This window comes from Nannobrachium achirus (assembly GCF_963921795.1).
Source record: "Nannobrachium achirus genome assembly, chromosome: 13".
Taxonomy (NCBI): Eukaryota; Metazoa; Chordata; class Actinopteri; order Myctophiformes; family Myctophidae; genus Nannobrachium; species Nannobrachium achirus.
In genome coordinates, this window is record NC_137833.1 from 12,561,947 (window position 1) to 12,580,272 (window position 18,326).

Genomic DNA, 18,326 nt, shown 5'->3' on the forward strand with positions numbered 1-18,326 from the left:
ACAGACAGTGGTGTGTTCTACCGTGATACGGGATATACGTAAAAAAATCAAAAGTGTATGCCCTCATAAAACTTTCAAAGTAGTAGCGCTGGCCACAGGAATGTCTCCGGACCGTATTTCCGAAGCGATCCACACACATTAACTTAACAATACACCTGACACCTCCCAGAATCACTTTATTAGTATTCAAACTACGCGTCACTGTATGAAATGCAAGGTAACTAACGTTCGTCTAGAGGTTCTGTCTATGAAGCATTATTTTGTTTTTGCAGGTGGCAGTTATTGGATTTCTCCCCACTTATTTTGCAAGTGCATTTTTTTTGGGCCTATAACTGTTTTTATTGCTGCTGAAATTTGTGAGGAGCCAAAACTAAAGATACAAAAAGACAAAGTCTGATTATTTTTTGGACTTACATATGGGCCATGGATCAAGCTTGTAGATCTGCTATATGCTTTGGTGTCACGCTGTACTATCAAGTAGGCAACGGTCTTCAACAGGGGGTCCGGGACCCCTAGGGGTCCTCAGATCGAGTTACTACAGGGGGTCCTCCAAATCTTTGTGTAATAGAAGCTTTTTTTCCCCTCCTTTTTTCATATTAACCACTTGAACCCTATAGTGTCCATATTCTGTGAACTTTAGCCAAACATAGCAGATCTACAAGCTCAACTTGTGAGCTTGTTGATTGGCTATTTTCAGCAAAGAGGTTTGGTGTAGAGGAGAAAAAGAGCAGACTAAGTACAGATCAAGTTATTGACGGTTCAAGTGGTTAAATATCTGAAAACACAAATTGACATGAATCCAAAATACACTGACGATTGTGCTGTCAAACAATGAAACTATATGGTATCTAATATGCGTTGCGGGGGTCCCTGCTTTTCATCTCTCTCTCTCTCTCGACTAAGGGGTCCTTGGCCTGAAAACATTGAAGACCCCTGAAGTAGGGCATTCATTTATGACAATAATGTAATAATATGGAGATAAGAGGATTCTGCCCGACAGCAATGTACTCAAGTACTCAAGTAAAATCTACTTAGTTACTTCACTGTCCACCACTGCTCACCAGCCACCAGTCACCCAGTGAATGGAAATGTTATCCCGAACAATCACCGCCATCGTCACTTTTAGCAAGAATTATTAACGAAAAACGTAGACATTTATTCTCTTCCGTCTTTTTTTTGGTAACCCTGGATGAAGTAGATGCCATTTCTCAGTTTTGCGGAAAGTGAATTTATCCGCGTCACTTTCACAGTTCAGACGGGGAGCTGCGATTCAAACATCATTTGCCAGATGACTTGTTTCCATGCCCCGCGGCTTGTCTAACTGCCAAACATTTCTCACCGTTTTCTCGCTAGGACAGGCGGTGATATTTCTCATTCAGGCTTATGCAGTGATGGTAGAGCTACTCGGATAATTATATATATATTTTTACTTAAAGGAGGATTTCACCACTTTTCAACCTGTCTTCATAGAATAGCTCCTCGCTAATGTTCATGATGAAATAGCACAATTCTTTTCTACTCAGTCTGGGTCTCATAGGAGAGCTACGGGCGGGTCTAATCCATCCACCAGTGACATCATCGTTTGACAGATTCTTTTTAGTTGAGGACCTATTATATGAAGACAGGTTGAAAAGTGGTGAAATCCTCCTTTAAGTTAACTTGTGACTTTCCTCCTCCACCCCGGATTTGAACCTGGTTTCCTGCACAAGTGCTGACATTTTTACCATTGAGTCAATAGAGCCGGCTAAAAATACAACCACCCCACTTGTATAACTTACCGTATATAATATTGTATTAACATACTCTACCATACAGAGTAGACAAAATTACATTTTATTCATTCAAAATGTTACATAGTTCGGATAACGTGCGTGCGTGAGTGAGTATGTATGTGCGTGCGTGCGTGTGTGTGTGTTGCAAGGCGCAGCTCAGAAGAGGAGCCAGCTGCTGGTGACATTTTGTATTCATTATTTATATATATTTTTTTTTAAGATTTGTTTTGGGGCTTTTTATGCCTTTATTTGATAGGATATAGTAGACTGACAGGAAATGGGGAGAGAGATGGGGAATGACATGTGGCAAAGGTCATGCGGATCGGGAATCGAACCGCCGACGCCAGTAGGCATCTTAGCCTAGTATGTGGTACCGGTATGGGCATTAACAAATATGGGAATTCCCAGATATGCGCTTAATATTGATGACATCGGGACAGAGATCTCCATAAATGGGCATAAAACGGACAAGGACGCAATTCATTTGCAAGTGTGACTCGTGATGACATCAGCGATCTCCATATACAGTATGGGCATAAAAGGGACAATCAAGTCAGAGCGGCAAACCCATTCCCCTGACATCACAGTGACATCAGAGCATGATGTCAGAGCGACAAACCCATAGAACCACAGACAAACCATTAGAACCACAGACAAACCCATAGAACCACAGTGTCAGGCGTGACAGACAGAGATACACACAGAAAGGCAGTGACCGTTTTCATACTAAACTTGCGACCTACGGTCGCAATTAACTCATACCTGTGCAATTTTGAAAAAAAGTACAAACATAGGGGCTAAAAAAGTTTCAACATTTTAATATTATATTTTGATGTCAGTGCCTTTGTACTTTTCCATCGAGTAACATTTTGAATACAGCTTTACTTTACACATGCGATTTTTACTTTTACCCTAGGAAAGAAATCCAAGTATTTCTTCCATGTTATTCTTCCATGTTATACTGTTTCCCGTCTCTCACTCTCTCTCTCCGCGCCTCCTTAACCCTGTCCATAATGTATGGCGCTCATTCGTAGCCATGTCCTACGTGATTGATTTTCCACCGCAGGTTTTGAAGTAGCTGCTCTCCGCGCTGAACCTCTCAGCGCGGGAGCCGCTGACCTTTCCCCACTTCTCTGCTAAGTAGACCGCATCACATTGCCGTCTTTTATGCCATTTAGGCCTAGAATTATTTAACGCTTTAGCTATTGAAAAAATAGCAGATATACAAGCTCACAGCGTGGCACCGAGTGCCGCGCTGCGAGCTTGTAGATCTGCTATTTTTGAAAAATCGTGACAAAGTCTTTGGATATTTTGACCCGATTCTATAAGTGTCTTCTAAATCCTTCTAAGGTTTTTTTTGAAAAACCTGTTTCTATGATCAGTGGTGCTCAAACCTTTTCATGTGAAGGACCCCCAAAATTATATATATTTTGCCACGGACCCCCATCTCAAAATATTTTGTTCCAGGGACCCCTCAGAAGCAACATTTGAGTTAACAAATGTTCACTTTAAAAAATATATTCGAAGATTTGCACACATTTTCATGACTTTTCAAAAAATGTATATATCTGCTATTTTTCAATAGATAAAGTATCAAATAATGCTTGGCCAAAATGGGTTATACGGACGCCAACCCGAGCAAGCAAAGCAGCACACGCACACATCGCAACCCGCTCTAAATATCAACTAAAGGTCACTGCCTGAACTCCCGGCGGGAGGAGAAAAAAGAAGGGAGAAAAAAAGCTATGATAGTTATTATTCGTGGATTTAAAGGTGTCTAAAGAGGGGCAGCAGGATATTCTGAATGAAAGGGTGTAAGCGAGGGGGAAGCGAGCGACGGAAACTGCTGTCAGATCATTTGAATTACAAAGGCTCTGGGATATTGTAGATTCCACAGCAATTACGGTATAATACTGTAATGCATTCTAATGATATACAGTGCAGAAACCTTGTACAGTGCAGAACTTTAGTTAGTTACTGTAGCGGGAAATTGGGGGAAATTAACCTGCGATCCGATGTAGCTATTATTTAGTCACAAGCTTTCGTTAATACGGTCCATTGGTTAAAGCCGCTATCACTATGTAACTTTTTCTTATGAATAAAATGTAATTTAGTCCAATCGTAAGGTAGGTACTTGTACAATTGGTCATAATTTGTCTCCCTGCTCTTCTATCGGTACTCATTTGAAATCGGCCCCATTCTATGTCACAGGGGGCTCATTTCCATAGTACCGCCCATAGTACCGCCCCCTCCACTTCAGTTTCCTGGCAACTGAAGAGAAGGGGGCGGTACTGTTGGGGTGGATTCTATTGAGACTGTGGCGTGGGAGGGGTAAAGGGGTGCTAAAACTGGAACGATACATAGAAGATTAGCATGGTGCCATGGTATCGTTCCAATTTTAGCCCAAAGACCCCGTTGCCAACAAAGGGCATTTTGGTATTGCATCTGAAACGGCTTGGAATTAGAGACAGACTGAACATGAAATCTCAATATCCGAGTGGTTGTTTAGGCTAAAACCTGCATAAAACCGTATTATGGACAATATTTATATAAAAAAATATATTTATAAAAGCATGGTGTGGCCCCTTTTTCCGTTGGGGTTCAAGTCAAAACAAGCACATGCCTCGCCACCTGGACAGAGAGATGGAAGCCTCTTAACAAGGGCTTTGAGAGACAACATTCATGGCACTGGCGTCGTGCCCAGACAGTGTGTGAGAGTGTGTGTGTGTGTGTGTGTGTGCGTGCGTGCGTGCGTGTGCCACCACGCTGTGCCCGTTTAACCATGTCAGCCTGCAGTACATCACACATCAACCACTGGGTCATCTAACACGCAGGCGGGGGGATGCCTGCTAAAACAAATGGAACAAATGGTCAGCAGGTATGTTGTCCCAAAATGGACTGGCCTAGTGAGGCGTATAGCAGCGTGGGGGGTGGGGGGCGGGTACGCGGGTGCTGCTAACCGCATTCTGAATGGTTCATTGGCACGTCACTCTGCCAAGGTGACGGAAATTACCATTTGAAGCTGTTAAATCCGAGAAAGCGCCCGTGCTCTCTATGTTTCACAACAGTGTGTTACAGCCAGTAACGCACGTTTATTTTCTATTAAAACTCTTAAGATTTAGAGCAGTGGTTTAGAACTGTGGTTCTCAAAAATTGCAGATGTACAAGCTCACAGCGCGTCACTTGGTGCCGCGTTGCGCGCCTGTACATCTGCTCTTTTTGAATATTTCCGAGAACAAAACAATTAGGAGACAACGGGTGTTGTTGGGAAGTGTGTGTAGAGCTCTTCACGGGTCCAAAAATATTACCGAAATTGAAATGGACCGTCAAATTCTGTCCGATTCCGACCTGTTCCGAAATAATAATCAAATTACAAAACCAAACCCGAGTGGCCCTGTAACAGTCTCGTCCGATTCCGGCCCGTTCCGACGTTCTTTCTTTTTTTACAGACCGTAACCCCACTGTAACCCGTGACATGTTATCCCGAAATCCTTTTATTTCTGAGGTTCCAAGAGACCCGTCCATTTAAACCCGTCTTTCATGTATCGAGATGGCGAGATCCCTCATTCACAGCAGCCGTGCAGCTTGCGCTGTTAACTGATTGACAGGCAGAAGAAGGCCAAGGAATCTGTTATTAATTTAACAAAAGCCAGGGATAATGGAATACTTTTAGGCTATTTTCCATCCACAGAGGTAAGTCATTTTCGGTTTGTTTGTCATGGTTTAACTTGTACTTTCTCATCAGCCTCACAGGAGGAGAAGCTACGCATCACGCACACGCATGCATTACGCACCAAGCTCTTTTTTCCCCCGCTGTAAATCTGATCTTAGACCAGCATTATCATCTCACAGTTACACAACCATTCTTCATGTCGCTGCCTCGCGGCTAATAACTGACCTGAATCTGATCCTAGGACAGCCTAAACACCGCACAGGGCACAGGTTAAACAGAACTCCAGTTTGTTCCTTATCCTGGTCATAGTGCAGCAGTGCACGCCAGCGCACACATCGATTGATTGCTTTACAGTTTGCATAAAAAAGTACACACACGTCACACACACAGTACGGGTCCTCTCGGGTTATACACATGATGATTACAGTCCCGTGTTCCGAGGTGTTCCGAGGGAAATGCGTCAGTTTCCGACCCGGCTCCGAGTGACTATGATAAAACACTGACCGAACCCGGTACGGGTCTCTCGGGTCCTCGGGTAATTTCGGGGTCGGGGCCCCTGTGAAGAGCTCTAGTGTGCTGTGCCATCACTGAGAATATATAAAAGAAAGGAAACTTGACTTCGGCCCATTATCTCTCCCCTTTAATAATATCAATTGATATTGTGTTTTATATCATTTTTAACGTTGATTAGTCACCTTTACAACGAGGTACAGCTTGTTGTAAGCATTGGGCATTCATGGAACACAGTAAAACGTGTGGGTAGCGCAGACCAACATTTTGGCCTATAATACTGTTCTGTTGGTATTCACATTTTGTTGCATGGAGCATTGGAGATTGAACTCTCCCACAGTAATAAGGACAAGAAAAAACAACACATATTGGCCATGTATACACTTTATTAATTTTACACTGAGTGTCAGGGGCCTCAGTAGCGTGTGGAGGATCCATAACCAGCCACACCAACTTGGCACCTCCTCCTCATGCTGGTCACCAACCCAGCCACATTTTGCTGTGGGATGGCATCCCATTCCTCAATCAGGATTTGTCGCAATTTTGCCAACGTATGTGGTTCTGTTGGTCACTATCACGTACAGCTCGCCCAAGCTGATCCCACAAGTGTTCATTTGGGTTGAGGTCTGGACTCACGGCAGGCCATTCCATCCTCTCCACTCCCAGATTCTGGACTCTCTGATGATCCTGGGCTGTGCCTGGGCAAGCGTTGTCATCCTGAGGGATAGCATTAGGTCCCAAATTCTGTCAGAACCCATGCTAAGGTGCTAGGCACACACCAGTGACTGGCACACACCTGTGACTGACACACACCAGTGACTGGCACACACCTGTGACTGACACACACCAGTGACTGGCACACACCTGTGACTGACACACACCTGCCAGCACCTGAAGCCCAAAACAAGAGTGAATGCCAGCAGAACAGTATTACAGGCCATTTTGGCACATTTGTGGTCGGCACTACCCACCCGTATGGCTGTTGTTGCTCATGCCACGAATGCCCGAAGCTTACAAGCTGTACCCTGTTGAAAAGGTGACTAATCAACGATAAAAAGGATATAAAACAGGGGGCACGGTGGCGCAGTTGGTAGCGCTGTCGCCTCACAGCTAGAAGATCCTGGGTTTGATTCCCGCCTGTGTGCGCTGGGGGCGTGTTCCCTCCTCCGCGTCATCAGCGCCCACGCCTATAGGTGGGGTTTGGCGAAAGGGCCTTTCTGTGTGGAGTTTGCATGTTCTCCCCGTGTCTCTTAGGGTAGACACTCTCACAAAAACATGCAGTAATCCTGGTCTCTATAATGCCTCCCCCTAGCCTGCCCCCTGGCACTGGGTGAAAAAATGAGTTACAAAATCGTGGGATAAAATTAAAAAAGAAAAGAAAAAGGATATAAAACACAATACCAATTGTATTATTAAAGGGGAGGTATAATGGACTGAAATCTAGTTTCCTTACTTTTTGCGCACAGTTTATTTTCTGCTTCTGGGGGTCCCTGGCAAAAAAACATTGTCAGATGGGGGGCCATTTGCATATCATTTGTGGGGGTCTTTGGAACAAAAAAAAAAAAAAAAAAAAACTGATGATTTGTAAGAATCGGCCTCAGGTCTTTACTGGGTGAACAGTAACACAACAAACACCCGGAGGCCATGTACTGTCGCAGGGGAATAAATAAAGACAATGGGAAGCTGTCTAACTGCGCTGGTAGAACGCCGCGAGGAAACGTCCGTGATTGATTACATGAAAAGAAAGAGGCATAAATCCCGGTCGTATGGTGTGTATGTCTTATGTTTTTGATAAGTACTTGGCATCGTACCATGATGCACTACTGTAGGTAGAGGATTTGATGTATCTTCTGGCCCTTGGATCGGTAAACAATGTCAAGCGGTGAGCTCCATATCGTCTTTGTCGGGTGGAAACCTCGTATGTCCAACACCGTTTAAAAATGTTTTAAAATAGTGAAAATGGCCGATCTGCATAGCATCGCGAGGCGTTGTGAGCTCACAGATCTGCTATTTTCACTACTTTTGTGCAACACTTTTGCATGATGAAGCAGGGCTTCATACACCATACAAATTTGAAACTTGGAGATACAAGGTTTCAGCGATATAAGCCTCGATCTCCCGCGCCAGAGAGCCTTCTTTGGCTGAAGTCCCACACTTTCTCAACAACAGCTAAAATGATAAATCTCAGTTGCCAGAAGCGCACATGCTGCTCTACAACACCTGCTCTCAGTACTGATAAGGCAATAAGGCAGTAAGGCATATGCTCATCTAGACTAGACATCTACAGTATCCACAGTATTCAAAAATAGATTTGCAAGTTCAGCGCATCATGACTCGATGTGGGCTTATACTGTAGATTAGGCAGTTTTTCATAGCGCGTCACTTTGCCCTATGAGCTTGTAGATCTGCTATTTAAAAAAAATCTTTAACATTTTCTTTTTTTAATTAACATTTTTAACTCATTTTGCTTCTGGAGGTCTCTGGCACACAGTAGTTTTCAGATGTGGGTCCGCGGCCCACATATCATTTTGGGGGTCCTTGATACGAAAAGGTTTGAGAACCACTGTAGGGCTTAAGTTATTACAAACAAATACTTAGATAAGTTATCATCAGAGGAGTAACTCTCAGGGGGAACGGGAATGTTACACTTATTCTTTTAGGAGCACTACGGTTTACTGTGCATTCTTGCACATTCTCGCATGTGAACTGTTGGTGGATTGGTGGGCCGTTTCGCTTGTTATAGGCATTGCCTGGTAAATCATCTAAATCAGTGTTGGAGTCAGCAGCTCATGCAACAGCATGTGCTGATATCTTCTAGCTTAGCCTTTGGCTTTATTATATAAATGACAGGAAACTCTCTTGGGAAGAAACTGGAGATGTTATGTGTTTCCTCCTATTAGAAGGCTTTAGCCTTTACTGTTGAATGCTGTTATGTAAAAGTTGTTTATAGCAGCAGATCTCAAAGTGGGGCCTGGGGACCGCCCAGGGTTCATTGAGAGGTGTTCCAAGGGCCCCGCCAGCAAAATCAGTTAAAGACGAAATGAAACCAAGTTTTCCACTCACTTCCTTATAGTGAAGCAGTTCCTCCTGAATCGATCCAGAAAGGAGGTACAGAGCACTTTGGTGAATGTGATTTGACAGTCAAAAAGTTGGCAGGCCATAACTCATTGAAGACATTAATATGGGCGGTCTGACGATCAGCGCTCAGTATCACAGCATCACGCTATAGACTGACAAGGCAGCGGCTACGGAAACTAATTTGTGTTCATAGGACATCAGATGTCGGCCGCGGCTTGTGATTGGCTGGACCAGAGGCAAGCCAGCGCAACAGACTGGCTTTGGTGTGCAGAGAGGACGAACGGGGAGGTTGGGGAAGGGGGGGGGGGAGACAGGCGAACCAGCGGCTCACGGGGAGTCGCTTAAGTTGAAGTAGATGACGTTCATTGACACAGACACCTGTCAGTCATTCTGACCTCGTGAATTATTATTTTTCTTGATATTCTTCATCACACAAGACGTTTCTGTTTAGGGGCTGTGCTTAGGGCTCTAATTGTTTCATTATAATACACACATTCTCGAATCTTTCACTTTTTTTGGCATCCAGCGTTAGGTATGGCCATATTATCACTACAGATATTCTCTATAAGTGTGATTCTTTTTTTATTTCATTTCGACTTTAATATACAGTAGCATCAAAATCAGTTTAACCCTATATGCATTCGACTATTTTAAAAGTAGACGATCTGGGCGCTTGGGTGGCGCAGTGGTGAAGTGCATGCCCACCTCCCCAGAGGTTGTGGGTTCGAATCCACTGTGGTGCACCCGGCTTTTGTCGAACGTCGAGACAAACATAATTGTGTTCAGGGGAGGGAAGACGGGAGGGAAGCGTGTCTCTATATATATTCCTACAAGCTGGGGGCGGCATGTCGTTCTATGTCCTCCCGGTGGGGGCTCCTCACTGGCAGGTGAGTCAGTAGGATACAACAGCAGTGTAGTGGGGAGGAATCAATTGGCACGATTGGAACAAATATAAATAAATAGACGACAAGCTCACAGTGCGTTGCAGATCAAAACATCTTGGGGGAAAAATGGGCAAAATTATGAAATACAATTTGAAAAAAAAAAAAAAAGCCTAGCGCGTGTAGCAGCTTTGTTTTTGGTACTTCATTGTCCTGCAAGGTTAAATTCCTTTCCTTGGCACTAACACTTATCAGACAACAACAATAAAAACAGCAAGTGCACAATAGCAGCAATAAAGCAGCAATAACAGCAGAAAGTGACTGATAGCATTATTACACTCCCAGGCGTTGCCTGCATCCTTTATGTGCACTGAAGCCCATCAATTTTAGAATCCATTTCAAGGTTCTTTTTAATCACATACCGAGCCCTCCTCCATGGTAAGTAACTAAGTACATTTACTCAAGTGCTGTTTTTTTTTGGTACTTTCAATTTTCAGTACTCTAATAAAGAGATGGAGACATGGAGACTCCTGTCACTGAGCACACACTTTATAGAGCCATTTAAAGGAGAATTCCAGTAAATGGCTTTCTTAGCTTGTTTTGCTGCGTTTTTGGCCATTTTGACCGAGCCGACCACAGCCCACAAAACGGGAGCAGCGGGGCTTATGCAAAGCCGCTTATTTCCATCGCTTTAAAATCATGTTTTTCTGTACTTCTCTGCTGTTAATAAACACAGTGATACGCTAACATGCATAAATAACTCGAGGAGTCTGTTATTGTTGAGGTTCTGCGTTCTACATATCGTCTCACGAGACTTCCGATTCCTTTTGGATTCAATATGATTCTGGAGTCTTGCGAAACAAGATTTTGAGATTTTGTTTTACGGCAGAATCCTGGCATAAGCCTGGAGTATAATGTTGCTGCTACGTCTATAGTGTGTGTATGAAGGGGCGATATGAGCTGAAATAATTTATTTTAAAACGATAGAAATAAGTGGATTTGCATAAGTCCCGCCGCTCCCATTTTGTGGGCTGTGGTCGGGTCGGCCAAAATTTACAATAATGCATTTTTGATAAAACAACACCAATTTTGTGGAGACAAAATAACAACAAAACAAGGTAAAACAAATATATATTTAGACCGGAATACTCCTTTAACGCTTATTTTAACCAAAGAAAATCACTCTGCTGCTGTTACAAATAAGATGTACTTACTTACCAGGTGTCAGTCAGGATTTTCCCAAAGTGAGCCCTTTTGTACCTCGGTGTTCTATTACCAGTGCCCGGAGCTGGGCTTTAAAGTGAAGGCGGTTATTGAGTGTGTGTGTGTGATGTCTTGTGCTACTGAGATTGCAGTGTGCAATGGCTTTGTGCTTTAGTTCTGTGAGCTACGTGTGTGGGAAAACTGACTTGGACCGTCCGTCCAAGTGTCCGTCCGTCCGTCCGTCTGAGTGTCCGTCCGAGCGTCCGTCCGTCCGTCTGTCCTTCCGAGCGTCCGTTCCTGTCCGTCCGTCCGTCCGAGCGTCCGTCCGTCCGTCCGTCCGTCCGTCCGAGCGTCCGTCCCTCCAAGCGTCCGTCCGTCCGTCCGTCTGAGTGTCCGTCCGAGCTTCCGTCCGTCCGTCCGTCCGTCCGTCAGTCAGTCCGAGCGTCCGTCCGTCCGTCCGAGCGTCCGTCCGTCCGTCCGTCCGAGCGTCCGTCCGTCCGTCCAAGCGCCCGTCCGTCTGAGTGTCCGTCCGAGCGTCCGTCGGTCCAACCGAGTGAGCGTCCGTCCATCCTCACACATCAGCTCCCACTCACACTCACAGCCCGTCCTCACAAATCAGCTCCCGCTCACACATCAGCTCCCGCTCAGTCCCCGTCCGTGTCCGCTTGCTCCGTCCGGACACGGACTGTCCGATCAGCGGCTCTTACTGACATCGCTTCGGGATATTACTCGAGACCCACTGTTTGGGAAACAGTGCTCTTCAACCTCCGCAGGCCAACAGACAGTGGGGCTTATAACTAGCCTGGAAACCAGACCAATCTGACATTGCAAAAACAAAAAATGCCCTTGGCAGATTTGGTCTGGCACTGCTCAGTTGTGATTGGATTTCGCTCCCTCCAAAGTTGTGAGGGACTAACCTGATTTCAGACTCAGCTGACACTTGACTCTGACATTGTGCCCCGTCTGAATGATTTACAGGGGAGGGACTTTAGTGCGAGCGTGCACGCGCGTGAGTGATCGTGACGCACGGTGATCGTGACGCACGTTCGCGCCGTGTGTGTGTCTGTGCCAGTGGCTGCTTCCACACAGAACTACGAGTCTATGACCAGAAACATGTAATCAACATTAACAGCTTGGATCTGGAAACTGACGATTCATTTACTCAACTCCAGACCAGAGAGTGGGAGGGGTCTATGGGCTGGAACCAGGCTAGTGAGGGACCAGTCAGGGCCCAGTATGCAAATATGGGATGGGTTTATCACCAGAGATAATAATAATAAAATAAAATAAAAATCTGCCTATTTTGAAATGCATGTTCCACACAGATTCCACACTAACGTCTACGACTCTACGCAGTGATATTAGTCTGGCCATGTCAGGCAAGCTTATAGCAACGGCAGGCGGGACGATGGAGGAAGAGTTCATTATTCCAGGTAAAATTGGAAGAACAGTCAGTGAGCGACGAAGGCACCGGCTTAAGATGGACCGGCTTAAGATGTCACACAGTTTCCTCAGGGCCTCTGTAGACTGTGACCTTATAACTCTTTCATGTTTATCCAGTTACTCTAATATGAATGTGATGGTGACATTTAAGGCCCTGTCTGGCGGTGTGGACTCTAAGGAGGGCGATGTCAGTGGGTTGTATCCGTCCAACACTTTCGTCTGGGGGGGGGGGGGGGGGGGGGGAACGTCTATTAATGATGTGAGCAGTGCTGTAGTCTACGTCACTGTTTCCCAAACAGTGGGTCGGGACCCATTTGTGGGTTTTATGGTTCACAACTCAAGTAAAAATCCTATTTTCTTACAGTGGGCTGGGAACTCCTTTTTGGCCCTGCATCCACAGAAGGTTGTGGGAACCGCTTGTTTGTAGACGCTCTTCTCTTACGTTTATATTAACTTTCTTGCGGACTCTTCTGACAGGTAACATCTCTGCAGTAAATTGTGGCTTTGCCATGATGACACAGATGGATGTTCAAAAGGCAATTCCAGCCTGTAACTGCTGTATGATAGCCTGACTCTTGTCTCACTCTGCACCCGCTTTTCTAAAACCAATTGAAACTCAATAGCTGAAGTGGCATCAAGTCTATTTTATAGCACCTGTAATACAGAGGAAACTCTATACAAAAAAGAAGTATGTGTGTGCGTGCGTGCATACAAAACAAGATAACTACGAAACATCCAAGAAAGAAGCACCTCAATGAGCTGGAGTGGCCTCAGAATCAACTCCATAGAACCTATTATACAGAGGAAATGATGATGATAGACCCACATGACGTTACAGGATAGGCACATACGACATCAGTATTTGATACAATGGAAAAACACTTGGCACACGGCACACAGCAAAGGGAATGACAGGCACTGTACAATTCAAAGAGTTTTCAATGGCAATACAAAATGAAAAGCACAATCTGTGTAACCTCTTGCTTCCCGGAGGAGTTACGGACAGTCAATTCCAAAGTAACCTTTACGGATCATAGTGGCATGGCTTCCCGAAGCTGCCTCATATATAGCAGCGTTCTATTGTGTCAGATCCAATGTACATCTGGCACTCCGGTGTCCTTGGAATTTCATAATATGCACATTTTTATTACTCAGACAATATCAGTCTAAAGGAGGATTCCGGACTACCTGTTTTCTTACCTTAATCTGATGTTGTTATATCCAGTGGTGTAAAGTAACTAAGTACATTTACTCAAGTACTGTTTGAGGTACTTCTACTTTAATGGAGTATTTCCAATTTCCAATACTTTTACTTCTACTCCACTAAATCTCAGAGGCGATTATTGTGCTGTTACTCCACTACAATTGTTTGGAAACTTGAGTTACTAGTTACTTTGTAGATGTTGATTATTATTAGGCTACAAAATATACATCTATGTTGGAACCTGATGGTAAATTCTACGTCTGTTTATCTGTGCCTCTCTGTGTGTCTCTGTGCGGTGCCACAATTGATTTCTGACAGTCAAACAATCAAACCACTTCCACTCTCTGACTGTGTCTGTTGCCATATTGTGCAGCATGTGTGTGTGTGTGTGTGTGTGTGTGTGTGTGTGTGTGTGTGTGTGTGTGTGTGTGTGTGTGTGTGTGTGTGTGTGTGTGTGTGTGTGTCCCTCTCTCTCTTCTCTCTCTCTCCCCCTCTCTCTGCCCAAATCATCATATACCTTGACATATAGCATTGGACATTAGATTTTTGGAACATAGGGTCAACTCTTTTTCTGAAAAAAATAAAAAATAAAATAAAAAAAGATTTTGCCCCAGGCTGTGGAATAGCTTCTTTCTTTTTCTTTTTCAGATCCTGTGCTATTATAGGTGAGAAATGATCTCTAAGACCAATGTCTCAATGGAAGAGCAGGGAGACATATAGAGGTTTGGTGTAGAGGGGAAAAAAGAGCACACTAAGTACAGAGTGAAAGGTCAAGTTAATTAAAGTATTGACGGTTCAAGTGGTTACATATCTGACATATCTCACAAATTCACATGAATCCAAAATTCACTGATGATTGGGCTGTCAAACGATGAAACTATATGGAATTTGGGGGTCCCTGCTTCATCTCTCTCTCAGCTAAGGGGTCCTTGGCCTGAAAACTTTGAAGACCCCTGCTATACCATACAGATTGGACACACTCACATTTTAGTCACTAAACAAAAGTCACACAGCGCGGCTTTAACCCTCTAAGGCCCGCATTAAGAAATACTTGAAATAAAAAATTGAAAAAAATCAGATGGTGTTGTAGGAGTCCTATTAAGAGGAAAATGTAATGTTTTTTAAAAAAAAATGTTTTTGTAAGATTTTATAGCCATAAATCAAAAATCATAAATCATGCTCTAATTTACATATGGGGGATATTTTTCAAAATAATAACATATGTACATGTTCTAGACATTCTAATGATCACCAAAAAGAATAGTACAGGCATTTTACTTATGTTTTTTTGAGGTATAGCTTCCATGAAAAAGTGAGATGTTGTTCGTCAAAACTCTGGAATTTCAGCGGGTGTGGCGGGTGTGAATGTCAGCCCCTGTGGGGGGTATTTATATGCAAATATCGTGGCCAATGGCATTGTAATACTAAACAATAGAATCCAATGGTGGTGTTTAGGTGGTAGGGGGAGCTAAAATAAAATGATTTAAACCTTTTTTTGGATAAAATACAAACGTTGTAATATTACAACCGTGGGCCTTAGACACTTAACATCTTAAGTGTTATTGCCAATTATTTGTCGGCCCACTTGCAATATCCACACGGCCCACCGGTTGTGAATCACCATGATAGAAGCAACTATCTGGCGACGCTATCATCAGTTCAGAAGCGAAACCTCCCTCATACTGTATACTGGTTGTGTAAGGCAGTGATAAGCCAATTTAACAATTTCTCACACTATTGGAAGCCGCACTCTGTGATGCAGTGTGTTCAAGGACAACCCAAGTGACAATCTATTTCTGGCCGGTGAAAAGCAAAAAAACACGCCCCCCCCCGTTTGTTTACGCCTGTCAATTTCCAACAGAGTTTCCAGATACAAACATCCTTGCTTTTGTTCACTGGCAAATTAATAAGTTTAAGGTTATATCATGGAAGGAGTAAAACTAGAAAGTTTGGGGAGGAAATGAGTCATTTAATAACATTTGTCAAGATTTTTTATTTATTTTTTTCTCTTGCATTGTGTTAATGTGATGAGAAGTTTAGGCCTCACGCCTGCCTCGATGTTGCAGGGATGTCGAAGGCTCAATTTATTTAGAATTAACGTTATGCACATTTTGGATGTCTAAAAGTAGTTTAACTCTGGGATAGTAGTACAGCCTTAAAATGTAATCGTAAATCATCCACGGTCAAGCCAAAAGTAATGGTGATGAGCACACGTGTGTGTGTGTGTGTGTGTGTGTGTGTGTGTGTGTGTGTGTCTTGCTATACTTATGGGGACTAAACGCATGTTCACACAGTCACCTGCAGGGGACCTCTGACAGTGTGGGGACAAAATAGTAGGTCCCCACAACGGTTAGGGGTTAGGTTTAGGGATAGAGGTTAGGGTAAGGCCACAGGACTTGCATAAAAATTAATGATTTTGAGTTGTCAAACTCTTGTGATAGTACTTTAGGCTGTCCGGAGTCTCCGGACCCCATATGTCACACAAAAGTAAAGCAAAAATAGCCGATCTACAAGCTCACAGTGCAGCGATTTATCGCCAAAAAAAGGTCAAGTGAAAGTGTTTGAGTGTCTGTGTGTTTTTATAATATTGAAACAATGAAAACTATTAACAAGAGCTTAGGTGAGTAACTACCAGTGGTGTAAAGTAACCAAGTACATTTACTTAAGTAATGTACTTAAATACAATTTTGAGTTATTTGTACTTTACTTGAGTAGTTCCAATTTCCAGCACTTTTACTTCTAATCCACTACATCTTGGATCCAAATATACTTTTACTCTATGGAGTTACATTTGTGTCTTTATTATCCAAGCAAAAGAAAAAGAATTGAGAGATAAAACAAATAAAAACGCAGCAAAAAAAACAATGTATCCAGCTCTGTTTTTATTTTTGATCTCTCAATAATTTTTCTTTTGCTTGGATAATAAAGACACAAATGTAACTCCATATTACTCCACTACAATTATTTGAAAACTTGAGTTACTTTAATAATATAAAACATACATATATCACTTTAGCCCTATTTCATACCTAGGTAGGCTGTTGGAAAATTGCCGATACTTTTGTACTTTTACTTTTGGTACTGCCAATACTTTCATACTTTTACTCAAGTACATGAATTCTGGACTTTTACTTGTAACGGAGTACATCTATAGTGCAGTATTAATACTTTTACTTCCAACCTCTGGTAACTACCAAAACGGTGACAACGGTTTTCACCCCTTAATCTGTGCAAGAGCCTTATTCTGCTCTACATCACTAAACCCCACTCAATGTCAAACATTAAAGAGCATTTCATAGCGGGAGCGTGATATCTTGGCATTCCACCGCGTTTAAATGTTATTGGTACCCGGAGGCGATTTAGACCAACGGTGTCAATAGCCTTTTCATTTCATCGCTCTTGTTACGTCGTCGCCGACCCTCCTCATACACACCTCATACCGTTTTATGACATGAATAATGAAATGAAGCCTTCGGGTTATAGAATAAAAAACCTTGACAGTCGGGGCTGGAGGAATTCAGGGTCGCTCTACTTATGGTTGGAGCTCAACTGCTTCCTTCATAAAGCTTCCTTTATGTGAGGTTCCACACAGTGCACATTCAATGGCTTTCCTGTATTGTAAATGGCTGGTTGTAATTATAGATGTTAGGATTTGGCACCACTACCCAACCCAACATGAGAAATCAGAAGACTGCTGTTAACCTAAAACGTATTAATTACTACAAACTATTAAGTACTGTATTTGAGTAAAATGTTGAGGTGTTTCCATTTTTCAATACCTTATACTTCTACTCCACCACATCGAAAACTACAATTATGGTACTTTTATTGTACTACACAGCTTTTGATCTTCTATTGTGAAAAAGTTGTGAGTTGTGAAACATTTTAGTCCTTTTACTATACAGTAGTACATACTTTGATATCATTACTGTTGTACTGATATAAAAGTATTGTTATATTCTTTTTTCTTTTTCTTTTTTCTTTCCTACGTTTAACCCTTCTTGTGCCCATCCCGAACAAGTTCGGCTTTTTTTTCAATACAATACAATGTTTTTTTTTGCTATTTTACTTACCCTGAGCTGCTTGTAGAGATGTGGGTGGTCCTGGCTCGTCCTACGCTTTCCAACGACCGATTCTAGATGGTCTGATGATTTATTCCATTGAAAATGGTTTAGAATAAAGTTTAGAGCCCCCCCAAAAAAACTCAATCTATACTGTCGGCGGCGCGACGTATTCCGGGGTGCCGATCCCGATCTAGTCCGGCTTTTTTAATAAAATGAATTAATTAATCAAAGTTTTTTTTGCGGCTAAATAGCCTCAGATCGGGCTTCTAAAAAAAAAAGAGCTGATAGCTAACTCTTAGCTCTCTTCCTCCGGTCCACATTCATAACACTGCATGCAGTGAAAACGCAAGGCAGTTCTGCCTGGATACCCGGATGATACTATGAAGCCTAATGGAGAAATGTCTGGCACTCTAGCGGCCTCTTGTGGCCTTGGCACGCAACTTGTTAAGTACCTTCTTCCAACCACAATTTGCTTGTAAGATATCTGATGACAGCACC

At 43.1% G+C, this 18,326-nt stretch overlaps 1 protein-coding gene across 1 annotated transcript in view; it reads left to right on the forward strand.

Annotated features, from left to right (window-relative positions):
- The window catches only part of LOC308296680 (protocadherin-15-like), a gene marked incomplete at both ends in the record, with an annotated part of 437,702 nt that overhangs the window by 288,572 nt on the left and 130,804 nt on the right, over positions 1 to 18,326 (forward strand). The gene's annotated exons all lie outside the window — the stretch shown is intronic.